This window comes from Notamacropus eugenii, chromosome 4 (assembly GCF_028372415.1).
Source record: "Notamacropus eugenii isolate mMacEug1 chromosome 4, mMacEug1.pri_v2, whole genome shotgun sequence".
In the NCBI taxonomy this organism is placed as follows: Eukaryota; Metazoa; Chordata; class Mammalia; order Diprotodontia; family Macropodidae; genus Notamacropus; species Notamacropus eugenii.
Genome location: NC_092875.1, coordinates 129,607,627 through 129,621,515, shown reverse-complemented (window position 1 = coordinate 129,621,515; position 13,889 = coordinate 129,607,627).

Sequence of the window (13,889 nt, the reverse complement as noted above, 5' to 3'; positions counted from 1 at the left end):
CTTGCTAAACATTGTGAGAGCTGTGGAGTTTGAATTTAAACCTGGGCCTTCTCAGTTAAGCTTTATACAATCCTAGATGGTGAGGATGCTGAAAAGCAATAAAAGTTTCTGTCATTGAAAAGCATTTTATTTAACGAGAGAAGAAAAAATATTAACTATTAAAGGGAAGGAGGGAAGCATTTTCTTTCTTCTTTTCAGAATTACCACAATTTGCATCCTTCTGAGAACTCCTTGAATTTTTTACTTGGCACACTTGTAAAGATCACCTGAATTCTGGAAAGTATCTCATATGAATAACATGGTTCTTGGAGCATGCCTGAAACAAATAAAGCTCTGAAAAGAGAACTTTAAACCTGAGATGGCAAGACCATCATCAGACCTGTTCTCTCTCTTTCTCTCTCCCCACATACACACACACACACACACACACACACACACACACATATACATATACATGTATATGTACTTATACATACACACTAAATATAAAATGTACATATATGTACATGTCTATGTCTATTGTGTGTCTATATGTGTATATGTAATATGTAGAACCATACCCATATGCTATATTATTTTAATTATCATAAAGTAAAATAACAATTATTTATATATATAATATAGATCCCTATCCTAGATTATATGTAATATAGTATACACACACATATATGTATATGTGCACATATACATATATCCCAAGAGAACGGATGGCTCTATCTGTACTAATCTTATACAGGACAGGTCTCCTTTTCTATTTTGACCATTCCTTCTGCCTCGTTGAATTGATCTTTTATCTTTTGTACTCTAAATGCAGATATACCCTAGGATTCATTTTGAATCCTTCTATACATTTTTAGAGTCCCTCCCTTGGAGATCTTATTCATTCTTATAATTTATTAACTATCTCTGCTCAGATGAATCCCAAGTATCTTCAACTGAGTTTCCTACTCAAATTGCAGTCCTGGATTTCAGTTGCCTAGTAAATATTTGCCCTTCCTCTTCACTAAGGTCCTACTCCTGTACCTCATTACAATATTTAGGGACCCTGAGTCCTCAATGGCTATGGTAGCAAAACAAAGATGGCTGTCCTTGCCAGGCCAGAAACACTTCAGGTAAGAAAAAATGCTTGTTATTTAAGGACCAGTCTAATTACAAGGAGGTCATTACCAAATTAATCAGAAGGTGATGAATTTTTCAGCCATGACACCTCTCAAAGACTGTTTACTAAAACATCCCAGATGGGCTGTAATCTGTACTTGTGGTGAGAGTACACACGCCAAGAAAATCATAACTTCTTAAGATATTCTTGAAGTATTCCAATGTCACCTCACATTCAACATGTCTAAAAACAAAATCATCGCCTTCTGCCCAATTCAATTCAATTCAACTTGGAATAATTAAGTGACTAATATGTGCCCAGCACTGGGAAATACACAAGCAAAGACAAAAATAAAATAATCTCTGCCCTTAAGGAGTTGATGTTCCTTTCTATTAGAAGGAAACGCAGAAAAGTAAATGCAAAATAGATACACATGAAGTACAAAATGATGTGGGCAGTGTAGAAAAGACAGTAACAATATTGGGGAATCAAAAACAGTATCTGCAAGAGATGGCGAAGCAACTGCGTTTTGAAAGGGGCTAGGGTGTCAAAGGGGCTGAAGTGAAGAGGTCTCCCTTCCAAGCAAGGGAGATTGCTTATGCAAATGCAAGGAGCTGAGAGATAGAATGTCAAGTACAGGGAACAATAAATAAACTAGTGTGGCTGGAGTACAGGGGAAGTAATATGTAATCAATCATCCTGGAAATGGAGCCAGATTGGAAAGAGGTTTAAATGCTAAAGAAAAATTTGTATTTTATTCTGAAGGCAATAATAGACAGCCATTGGACTTTCTCGAGCTGGGGAATGGCATAGTCAGATGGATCCTTTAGGAATATCTCTTGGGCAGCTACATGGAGAATAGACTGGAAAGGGGAGAGTCCAGATGTAGGGAGATGTCTCTTCCCACTCACTTCCCTAATTCTGTTCATGGTAACTGCTATTTTCCCAGTCATCCATCTTTATAACCTTAGAATAATCTTTGAATCATCCACACATTTTGTCTTTTGTATCCAATTACTCAGTGAATCCTGCTGATTTTTTCTCTATTATATCTAGTCATCTCTACTGTTCATTTCTATTTCCACAGTCACTTCCATGGATTAGGACACTATCACATCATCCCTAGACTACTGTGACAGCCTCTCTCTTCTCCTTGCCTTTGAGTTCTGTGCTGTACACTACAGACAGATTCATCTTCGTAAAGTAACGTGTTGATCATGTTATTTTCCTGCTGAGAAGTGCAATAACCCAACCACCCCTCTGCCTACAGGTTCAGGTTCTCAGTCTAATAATCAGGCCCATCTACAATCTGGTCCTAACCTACTTTTCTTCCCTGATCCCCTACGTGAACCTTCTCCCCTAGTCCAACAACTCTATCGATGCCCCTTGAATATTCTTTCACTTTCTGTGTGCCTATGTGCTTGTTTATTCTTACCAATAGTGCTCAATTCTGCTCAAAGATATTTTTTGTCTCTAAATGAAGTTGCCAAATCTAGCCTCAAAGCCAGTTGTGAGTATCATTAGTACCTAGACATTGGACAAACAACATTTCAAAGTCTGGTCTCTTAATAAAACTCACCTTCACACAGATCATATACTAGGATGTAATGATAAAGATACTGATTTTAGGACAAAAATGCCTATGTTCTAAGCCCTAGCTCTGATACTGAATAGCTGTATGATTGAACAAGATACTAAGCTTTGGTTTCCTCAGAGGTAAAATAGGGATAATAAAAGTTCTATTATCAACACATCACAACTGCTTTAAGAAAAATGCTTCATCAATTTTAAAACACCACTCATTCGGTAAGCATCCATTAAAATCTACTACCTGTCAGGAACTGTGCTAGATCGAGGGCACACAAAGGCAAAAAGAAACAATTCCTGTCCTAAAGGAGCTTACAATCTGTACTATATAAAATATCATGATTATATAAATATGTCAATTATCTCTTCAAAGAACTAATGGAATTTTTATCAAATCCATATAGAATACTGAAATGTAAGTTAAATCCTTGGGGGAAGTATCAACTTAATATAAAAGGCAAATCTATCAAAAGAGCTTTAATACAAGGAAGAATTTTACCTTTTAATAGGAAATCTTTAAAAATCTAATCATACACTTCAGAAAGAAGCAGAAATAAATGTTCTGTTGGATTTCATTGGTCATTATGATCTGGTGCATTTTATCCTTGGGCAAGGAGCCCTAGGTCAGTAAGTCAAAATCAAGTCCTATTTTGGCTTCATGCTCAAATTATAATATCATCTCTTACTGGCTGTATGGATCTAAAAATAAAAATACAATCTTATGGGTTCTAGGTCTCAGAGCCTGAAGTCTGACCATGAGGATTCTAGTGAAGCATAATTAAAATTAATTCTAAGATCACAATAGGACTAACATTTCCTTAGTCCTGGACACTAGTCTTCCATCCATCAACATAAATCATCTTTCTTTTATTTGGGGGGGGGACAGGGGCTACCATATAACATTGCTGAATTATATTTAATTTGAGGTCCACTAAAAAAATTTTCCCCACAATCTGTTGTCTAGCCATTCCTTTCCTATACAGAGCTTGTGAAGTTAATTATTTTTAAAAATCCAAGTGTCAGACTTTACATTTGTCACATATTTAAATGGCTGTGATCAATGCAGATTTTTCCCTCCAATGATGTTGATCCCTATAAATCCATATCTGTCTGTACTGTGTAACTGTTATCCATGTTCTCCCACAGTTTTCCACATGGCTGCTATATGTACTTGCTCATGAACATGTCCTTTGTAGAGAAGGGATTGTGATTTATTTTTACTCCTGTTCTTACTATACCATCTTTATTAATGTCATTGCTTTGAGCTAATTGCATCACTTGGCTTATTATTAATGGAAAGCACATTGGTGCTGTAAGCTATAATGTTTGTGACCCATAGTAGTCAGGGTATAGACCCACAGCCTATCCTTAGAATCTGTGGGAATAACAGTCGTTCTTCCTGATCACCCAGCCTCCAAATCAGTGAGTGATAAATTGGAAAGGTACCCAAGAAGAGGTGCTCATTTTCTTTGAATATCCCACAGTGCCTGGTACCTTGACTGTGGTGGCCAAATTAAATATGATATTTGGTTAAGAGATCCTCAATCCGTTTGCTTTCAACAATGAAGTGAAGAATTCTTGTGTCATTCTTTCTCTCTGTTTACACAATATTCTTGAACTTAGAACAAGGGACATGTGCATTTCTTCCACCAGGAAGTTTCTTCAACACAATTGGCTGTGAGCTTTTAGGATCTTTGGGAATAACACATTTCTTTAAAATGCACAGACATGAACACAAGCAAAACAGAGGTTTGGGTCTAAGGAGAACAATGCCATGTACCCTGTGGGCACTCAATAAACATCTGTCGAGTTGAATTTTATCAGACTTCTAGATCTTTCTCAATCCCCTTGCTGCCTCTATCATCATCCTAGGACAGGGGGGAATTGGCTAAAATCTTGTAGAAATAAACAACTTACAATTGGTCCCCGCGCTTTGAAAGGAAAACTTGCACATAGCAGATGGGACATTATGCTTTGGTAGATTTTGCCCTTGAGGTCTGTTTTTAAAAGTTTAATCTTGTTTTCTCTTCAACAGTGTATGAGAGTTTTCCAGGAAACATTAAGACTTTAAAAGTCACACAATATACTATTTATCATGTTGTAACAGCACCACTTGAAATCTACTTGAAGATGAAAAAAATGGTCTTCTGACAACCTAAAACTTCCAAGATTCTAAAGAGCTAACATCTGTCCTGCCACCCCAAGTGTTAAATCCATCACTGAATTTATAATACTGCCATAAGACCTTCTCAGAGGAGCAACTAATAGATAAAAGATAATAAAACATCAAAAATCTATTGTGCCTTTTGAAAAGTTACCATGTTCTAGTTTTGGAAACTTGAAACTACCTGTGATTTGATTGGTGTTGATACCCAGTCCACCAATATAGAACAGAACCCACCTATACCTCATTAGACCCTTTCCATAAGATGCTGCTACCAATAGAAATTGATCACTCCTCTTTCAGCTAGCCATTTCCTTGAATGACAGGCATCTATCACCTAGAATGTATTAAAAGACATTCTAACTTGGTAGGACAGTGCCTTCAAGAATAGACACCGTATTTCCATCTCTTAATGGGTATCAGAGTTAAACTTCAGTGAAACTGAAAGACATTGTCTGGCCAAAATTCATCTTACCATTAAATCCAATAAGTACATAACCTCTATGGGAGGCAGTAGTGATGGACTCAACCCACAGATACGTTTTTGGACATGGCCAGTGTCAGAATTTGTTTTCCTTGATAATGTATATTTGTTGTAAGGGTTTTATTTTCTTTTTTTTTAACCAGTGGAAGAGGGAAAATAGGAAGGGAGAAAAAATACTTTTTCATTGAAAATGAATGAATGAATGAATAAGTAGATGAATGAATGAATTTGAAACAAATCCAAGAAATATTTACTTTTGTTGAAAGACTGCTGTTTACTCTAGTAAAGGACTTGTGTAGAGCAGGCCCTAAGTGCTAGAAGTGCCCATAGAAATCATTTTGTGTGACCATATAATCCTACAGATGAAGTAACTGAGACCTCTAGAGTTGGAATATGTTGCTCTCAAACCCTTCTTCTGCCATGGCCACCCACCATGATAAAATAGGGATGTAGAGAATATCTGAATTGATCTTAAATGCTTTCTTGAGCCTATACAACTCCAGGTAAAAGCTGTGAGGAAGGAACATTCAGCTCAAGTTCAATTTCTCTTTTGGATGCAGAACATTACATTCAAAAAGTCACGTTTTGGTCTCCTGCAGCATACTAGCATCACTTAAACACCATTCCCAGTTGCTCCATTTTTATGGTCCTTTCCAGTGATTTGCAGAGCAGGACATCTGAGTTCCAGCAGAGAATTGGGAGAAGGAGTAGCAAACTCTGTTCAGTTTTTAGACTCTCCTTTAGCATTTAATCCTTTGGCCACCAACACAAAGTAACTTTCACCCAATGACAGGTACTACTTGTCAGTGAAGATCTATAAGCTAAGGTTGATTAAGCAATTGTCAGAGAGAATACAGACAGGATCCATGCTTTGAGTGGGAATTGTGTTGGATTTATTCAATTCAATAAACACTTATTAATCTCCTACTGTGTGCCAAGACGAAAGCAAGTGATGCTTGCATGCTGCAAGAGAGAGAGAGAGAGAGAGAGAGAGAGAGAGAGAGAGAGAGAGAGAGAGAGAGAGAGAGCACTAATAACTGGAGGAGTGGGAGTGGGGTGAGGACAGCACTGATATCAGGAAAGGTCTCATGTGGGAATCTTATGACTTTTCTGACTCCATAAGTCTCCTGTATACATTAATACTAAGCATCTTATCACAAGATGTCTTGTCATCTCATTAGCATCAAAGCCATGCTTCTAGAAATTCAGCTACACCCACTGAAGAGTCAAAATCTTCATCTCACTGTTATTGTTACTCTTTAATCATTCAATCGTGTCAGACTCTTCATTACCCCATGGACCATACAGTCCATGCGATTTTCTTGTCAAGGATACTGGAATGATTTGCCATCAGTTTTTCTGGTGGACTAAGGCAAATAGAGGTTAAGTGACTTGCCCAGGGTCACACAACTAGTGAGCGTCTCAGTCAAGATTTGAACTCAGGTCTGTTTGACTCCAGGGCCAGTACTCTATCCACTGAGCTGCCTCATCTCACCATGGACTCTATCTAAACACAGCGCAGGGTCTAAAGGAAAGAAATCAGCAAATAAACTCAACTCTCATCACCAATTGCCTTTTGAACATCTCCAACTAGATGTCTTACAGACATCTCAAATTCAACACGTTTAAAACAGAATGCATTATCTTTTCCCCAAAGCTCTCCTCTACTTTAAACTTCTCAATCACCCATCCTCACAGTCTTGGTACCACCCTGAGTTCCTCGTTTGCTCACTTCACTAATCCAATCTGTTGTCAAGTCTTGTGTTTTAACTTTCAGTGCATCTCTCATATATGTCCCCTTCTCTCCACTAACATAGCTAACTTGGATCAGGTCCTCATCACCTCTCACCTGGACTATTACAATTGCCTTCAGCTTGGTCTCCTTGACTCAAGTCTCATTTTACGCCTTCATTCAGCTTCCAAAGTAATTTTCTTAAAGCTCTGATATAACCATGTCACCCTAATCCCTACTTAATAAAAATGGGGGCTCCCTATTACCTCTAGGATGAAATATAAAATTCTGTATTTGGCTTTTAAAGTTCTTCACAATCTGGACTCACTTTTAGCAACCTACACTTTACTCCTTTCCATACACTTTACTCCTTTCCATACACTTTACAATCCAGTTACAATAGTTGTCAACTTCTTGTTCCTTACACATAGCACTCCATCTTTTGACCCACACCTTTTCAATGGCTATATCTCTGTCTGGAATGTTTTCCTTTCTCACTTCCACCCTTCTGTTTCCCTGGTTTTCTTCAAAACTCACCACAGATCTCACCTTCTGCAGGAATATTTTCCAAGTGCTCCCCACGGCTGATGACTGCATTCCACAATCATTTTCTATTTACACTGTATGTGTCTATAAGCACATTGTGTTTTGTTTTGTCTCCCTTCCCCCCCTCCCCATTAGAATGTGAGCTCCTTGAAGACAAGGATTGTATTTTCGCCTCTAATGACATTCTCGGTTCTTAGCACAGTGCCTGGAGCACAAGTGATTAACATGTACTTGTTGACTATTACCTGACTGACAAATTACATGTTCCTTTCTGATACTCTTTACTTTTCTTTTCTGATGTCCCTTCATGCACACAAAATTCTACAATGGTAACTCTTGGAGACCATTTAATATAAACACTTTTGATCTGTCCAGCACTGTGCAGGTAAATTTCTTATTTATTCTTCTTTTTCACAGGTTAACAAAAACTCAGAAAAAGGAGAGATGTAACAAGTAGTCGACCAAGTCAGAGTAGATGAGAAACATTACACATTCCTGTAATTCACAGAACACATGAGGCATTGAAGATCAGGAAAAATCAAAATTTCTATTATAGAAATCTATTCTTATGACACTTCTAATGAAAATGAAAAATAGTTTTAGTTTTGTATTCCAGTTAGAAATCTCCAGCATGTTAGTTTTGCTGTGGCTCTGCACAGACACTGTGCCCAGAGGCAAGAAAGACTCAAAGTTTCCTTAGAAAAATATTTACAATTCATAATGAATGGTAAATGCAATGAAACATGCATCAGGGTATAAAACCCTTTTAAAGAGACGATTCTTGTCAGTGACCTCATGTCACTTTGAAAGTGACTAATAATCTTCCTTCCTTGGGGCAGAGAATAACAATAATGTCCTGCCAAAAAGGGAAAGGTTACTTATGTCACCAGAATTTTCAGTCTTGAAAATCATAGTTAGAAGACAACTTAGAAATCATCAAGTCCTACCCTCACTTGGAAAACAAGTCAAAGAAGTTAAGTGACTTACTCAAGGTGGCACAACTTATTAATGGTAGGGATAAGATGGTGTTGATGGGGAGGAACTGGCATCTGGGGACATCACACAGAAAGTGACTCAGCCTGAGTCTTGACAAAAATAAGACATTCTGAGGGATAAAGATAGAGTAGATTCCAGGCATGAGAGATATCCAGTGTGAATACATGAAAGCAGAAGATGGGGTGCTGCATATCTATTACAGCACACGTCTCCCAGCTACCAGTCCAAGCATGTTGTCTTTTCTACTTAAACTATTTATTTAAATAATTTTATGTATAGTCAAGAAAAATACCACACATTTTTCTTTTATTATCATGTCTCTTAGATCTATTTAAGGGATATTAATACCATGACTTCTATTTTATGGGTGAACCAGGTGAGGTAACTGAGGTACATAATGGGAAATAATGAAAGAAAATTGACCATTAAAGACAGACCAAAACTTCAAATTTTTGTACAGTTCTTTAGCCAAAACCAGTAGTTTTAGAGTAGTTGCCCTGGTATAAGAATTCATTCTTACCTAGCTCATATTTAATGAACAATAGTACCTGAGATCCTTCCAATAAGTTTCTCCCACTGGGTCTGCGCAACCCACTACAGTGGGTGGGCATTAAAAACCATTTACAAGAAACTCTGCTCTCACTGTCCTTCTGAGAATAGGGTTACTAGTAAATTTCATTTACAGTGAAACCTAATTAGATGTTCTTCATTATCAAATTTTCACATTCTCTGTTCTCAGCTATAGCCCTTTGCTTAGCACCTTGTTAGTACCTCATTAGGACCTGTTCCCCATACATCACTCCCTGCAGTTGGCTCCATGGGAAAAACTACTAATGAAGGAACTTAAACTGTCTAGTTGGCCCCAATCATTGTGAGGCAGCCAGGGGTATGTGTTTAGTCAATGAACAAAATCATAGGGTCATAGGCTTCCATGTATAGAACTGCAAGGGGCCTTGGAGAATGCCTCATCCAACCCCCTCATTTTTAAAGATAAGGAAACTGAGGCTTATTAAGGTTAAGTTTATGATTTTCTCACACAAAAGTCCCCAATGGTAATAATATGCCCCAGCCATCTTAACTCTAACATGAATCTTTTCGTTGCTCTTTGAGTCATTTATGATTTTGATTCTTCTGAGATTATAGTTCTCTGTGATTCACAAATATAAAATTGTCCAGGGAGGCATTAAAAACATAGGCTTCTATGACAATGAACACTTTGGAATCCTTCACTGAAAGTGCTCTCTAGTTTCCCAAATTAGATTTAATCCAATTCCCTCAAATTATTATACTATTTATGCTTATCTGTGTATTTGTTGTATCCCTGTGCCCTCAGTAGAATGAAAGTTCTTGAGAGAAGCTTTTTGAGGTTTGTCATTTTGTCTTATCATCTCCAGAGTTAGATTTGTTTTCTTTATTCCAAGGGAGGGTTCCATGAGGGAAGTGGGGAGAGGGAGGTAGAGGAGCAGAATGGCTAATACAGTCTTGAATTACCTTCATGTTAATTTCATCCTTTAAAAGGTAGAAGGCGAAAGAGGAAAAATTCTATTCTGAATATGACTCCCCAAAATAATAAAAAACTGGTTCCTGGGGTTGAAATGATGGTAACTTTGGAGGAAAGTGACCACTTTATTTGAGATTTTGTGGTAGGAAAGAGGAAAAGCCAGCAATAATCTAGCACACACCCAAAATTCTGAGATCCTCCCAGGATTAAATATGATTCATACCAATCCATGACTTTAATCCTGGGACATAGTTACATTAGAATAATGAAATCATGTATGCTTTTCTATAATTTAGTATAAATTTAAGTCTTATCTCTAACATGCATACTGATAACTTATTCTGAAATGGTTCTCACATTAATAAACAAGCACTTCCTATTGGTTTAGAATAAGGGGAATGCTGGAACCTGTTCTGGATCTAGAGAACTGGTTGTTAAATTTTCAATGTAAGCATTTAGGCGACAAACCCAGCAAATACTCCACATCATGGCTTCGTTTATTGTTTTGTCGATTTCTAGGCTTACGTTACAAAGAAAATGTTAATAATTAGCAGATTAGACTCAAAAGTGTTATCAGTTCTTTCTCTGGATGCAGATAATGTCTTCCTTCATATGTCCTTTGTAGTTAATTTGGGTACTTAGAATAGTCAAAATGACTTAGTTGCTCAAAGTTGCTCTTAAAACAATATTGCTATTACTGTATACAGTGTAGTCTTGATTCCACTCGTTTCGCTCTTTATTATTTCATGCAAGTCTATCCATGTTTTTCTAAAATACAATGGGCTTATCATTTCTCATAGCACAGTATTATTCCATCACAATCATATACCACAGTTTTTCAGTCATCCCCAATTATCTGGCATGCCTACAATTTCAAGTTCTTTGCTACCACAAAGAGAGCTGCTAGAAATATTTTAAAACATATAGGTTCTTTTCCTTTTTCCCCTAATCATCTTTAGCAATAGCATTTCTGGGTCAAAAAAATATTAATAAATTTTCAAATTTGTAAGCATGCCTCTGGGCAAGACAGTCAATTTCAGGGTTGAGATTATAATTCAGTGCTTTCCACACGCTGAACCTTTTGACTCTCCTTTTGAAGAAAGTGTTCATGGCACATGGGCATGATGAGCTTTCTGAGTAACCTATAAGGCTTTGGTCACTTTTCATTTCTTGATCCTGAGTCATATGTTTCAACATTTTTACTCCATATTTATTTACTTCTGTACATGTTATATCTTTCCCAGTAATGTGTAAGTTCTTTGAGGGTACTAGATATTTTCATTTCGTGTCTTCATATTCATGTTGCCTAGTATATACATGCCTTACACATAGATAGAACTTCCAAATATGTGTTGAATTAAATTTAACTTGCTCTTCATTCCTGTACCTACCTTTGTATTAAAGACTCTGTTTACCAAGGTACCAATAAACATTTATATAGCATCTGCTATATTATTTCAACAATTTTAGGAGGTAGAAGCTATTATTATCCCCATTTTACAAGATGAGAAAACTGAGGTGAAAAGAGGTTAAATAACTTACCCAGGGTCACAAACCTAGTAAATGTCTGAAACTGAATTTGAACTCAGGACTTCTTGACTCTAGACCCAGTGCTCCCTCCACTGTGTCACTTAACTTCCTAGGGAAGAGAAAGCTGGAGAAGTTGCTACACAAAAATAACTTTATGCAGCATGCACTAGAAGAGTGAGAGACAAAGTAGGAAGTCAAATTAGGGGACTTTTAAAATCATCTAGGCAAGAAGGTTTTATTCTAAAGGCAATAGGAAGTAATTAGGACTGATAAATAAGAGTCATATGGTCACATCTTTAAGACTATATACATATATGTATATATGTCTGTGTGTATATCATGTGTATATGTGTATGTGTATATATACATACGTGCATATATGTTGTACTCATGCCTATATAGGATAAATCTCACATTCTTGAGTATTGATTCCATATGTAGTAAGTGTTGTTGGCCAAATTCTTCTCTAGTTTCCCAGAGGAAGATAATTATATGTTAAAAAATAATTGATTAGCAAAACACTTAAAAAACTTGAGTTTGAAAAGAAAAACAAGGAACTGTAGATATATATATATACATATATATTACACATTGCCTTTTATGAATCAACTTCCACAAATTCCTTTTAGCTACAAAATGGCAAACTAAGAACTGTGTTGAGATTTTTAAAAAATCTTATGAATGAGAATTAAAAACCAGCAAGACACAGGTTAAATGGGGGAAGAAAAACACAACTGCAAGCCAGTATAAACCAAGCTCAAGATTTCCAAAACACAGTTATTTGGATGAGGCCTCACACCAAACTAAAAATGTCCAACCAGCTGCACTTTGGGCAGCACTAATAATTATTACCACACCAATAGCTTGAACCCAGACTTTCTTGGCTTGGTAATAAATCATTTTCACAGACAAAAAAGGGAAAGTAAAAGACCAAAAAAGTCTGCACAAGTCCATTAGGTATTTGCACATACATGTATGTATGTAGCACATACATACATATATACGTATATGTACAGAAAGATGCACATGTTTGCACACATGAATAGATATAAGAACAGGGATTAGATTTGTGAATTCATTAACTTAAGGTACAATTGCATGAGGAAATTCTGTGTACCAAGTGCAGATCAGGACCTTGTCTGAAATTTATAATCCTAGAGAAATGTCTAGAGTACTAAAAGTTTAGGTGAGTTGCCCAGGGTTATATAGCCAGTATATGTCAAAGGTAGACCTTGAACTCAAGTCTCCCTCACTCTGAGAATGTATTGATATCCCCTACATCACACTGCCCCTGTGTGTATAGATAAGTATGTTTTCAATTCCAGCTTTTTGGCTAAACTTTGATTGGATGATATAATGAGGCACTCAACAATATAATTGCTGAAACCATATGATTACTGGAGCAAGAAGCCTGAGCTTATTTGGAGATCTGACACGCCAACTGTCATCAAAAGGTATTCACTATTAAGGGTGGATGAGACAGAAATCTAGGGAGAATTCCTTTGTAATTCTCATAGCTCTGAGCACTGGCTTAAGTTAAAGTTGGAGTCCCAGAGTTAACATTTCTGAAAGGACTCCTCAATTAATTACAAAACAAACTATTTTGCAGTGGGAAAGGGAGGCTCTCTCATTCTGTAGGATTTTCTTCAACGTAGGGGATAACTGAGTCATTATTGTGCTATACTTGAAAGACTAAAGATATCCCTTTTTTTCTTTTCCCCACTGTTTGCTTTGGGTTTCTGGTTTCAATGCCTATGTCTTGCCTGCATGCACAGAAAACTCATAAGGAGTATATTCATGTATCCTGCAGAGATAAGTGGCAGGCACAATAGTTAGAGAGCAAATCACAAAAATAAACTGCCTCTGGGAAGCTGAGTGGCAGTGGGTAGAACACTGGCCCTGGAGTCAGGAGGACCTGAGTTCAAATCATGTCTCAGATACTTACAAGCTATGTGACCCTAGGCAAATCCATTTGGGATTTTCTTGGTAAAGACACTGGAGTGGTTTGTCATTTCCATCCCTAGTTCATTTTACAAATGAGGAAACTGAGACAAATGGGGTTAAGTGACTTGCCCAGGGTCACACAACTAGTAAGTATCTGAGGCCAGATTTGAATTTAGGTCTTCCTGACTCTAGGCCCCATGCTCTATCCACTGTGCCACCTAGTTGCTGACATATAGTGGACACTTAATAAATGTTTTGAATTGAATTGAGTTGAAAGTGGTTGGACTATCTGATCACTAAAATACC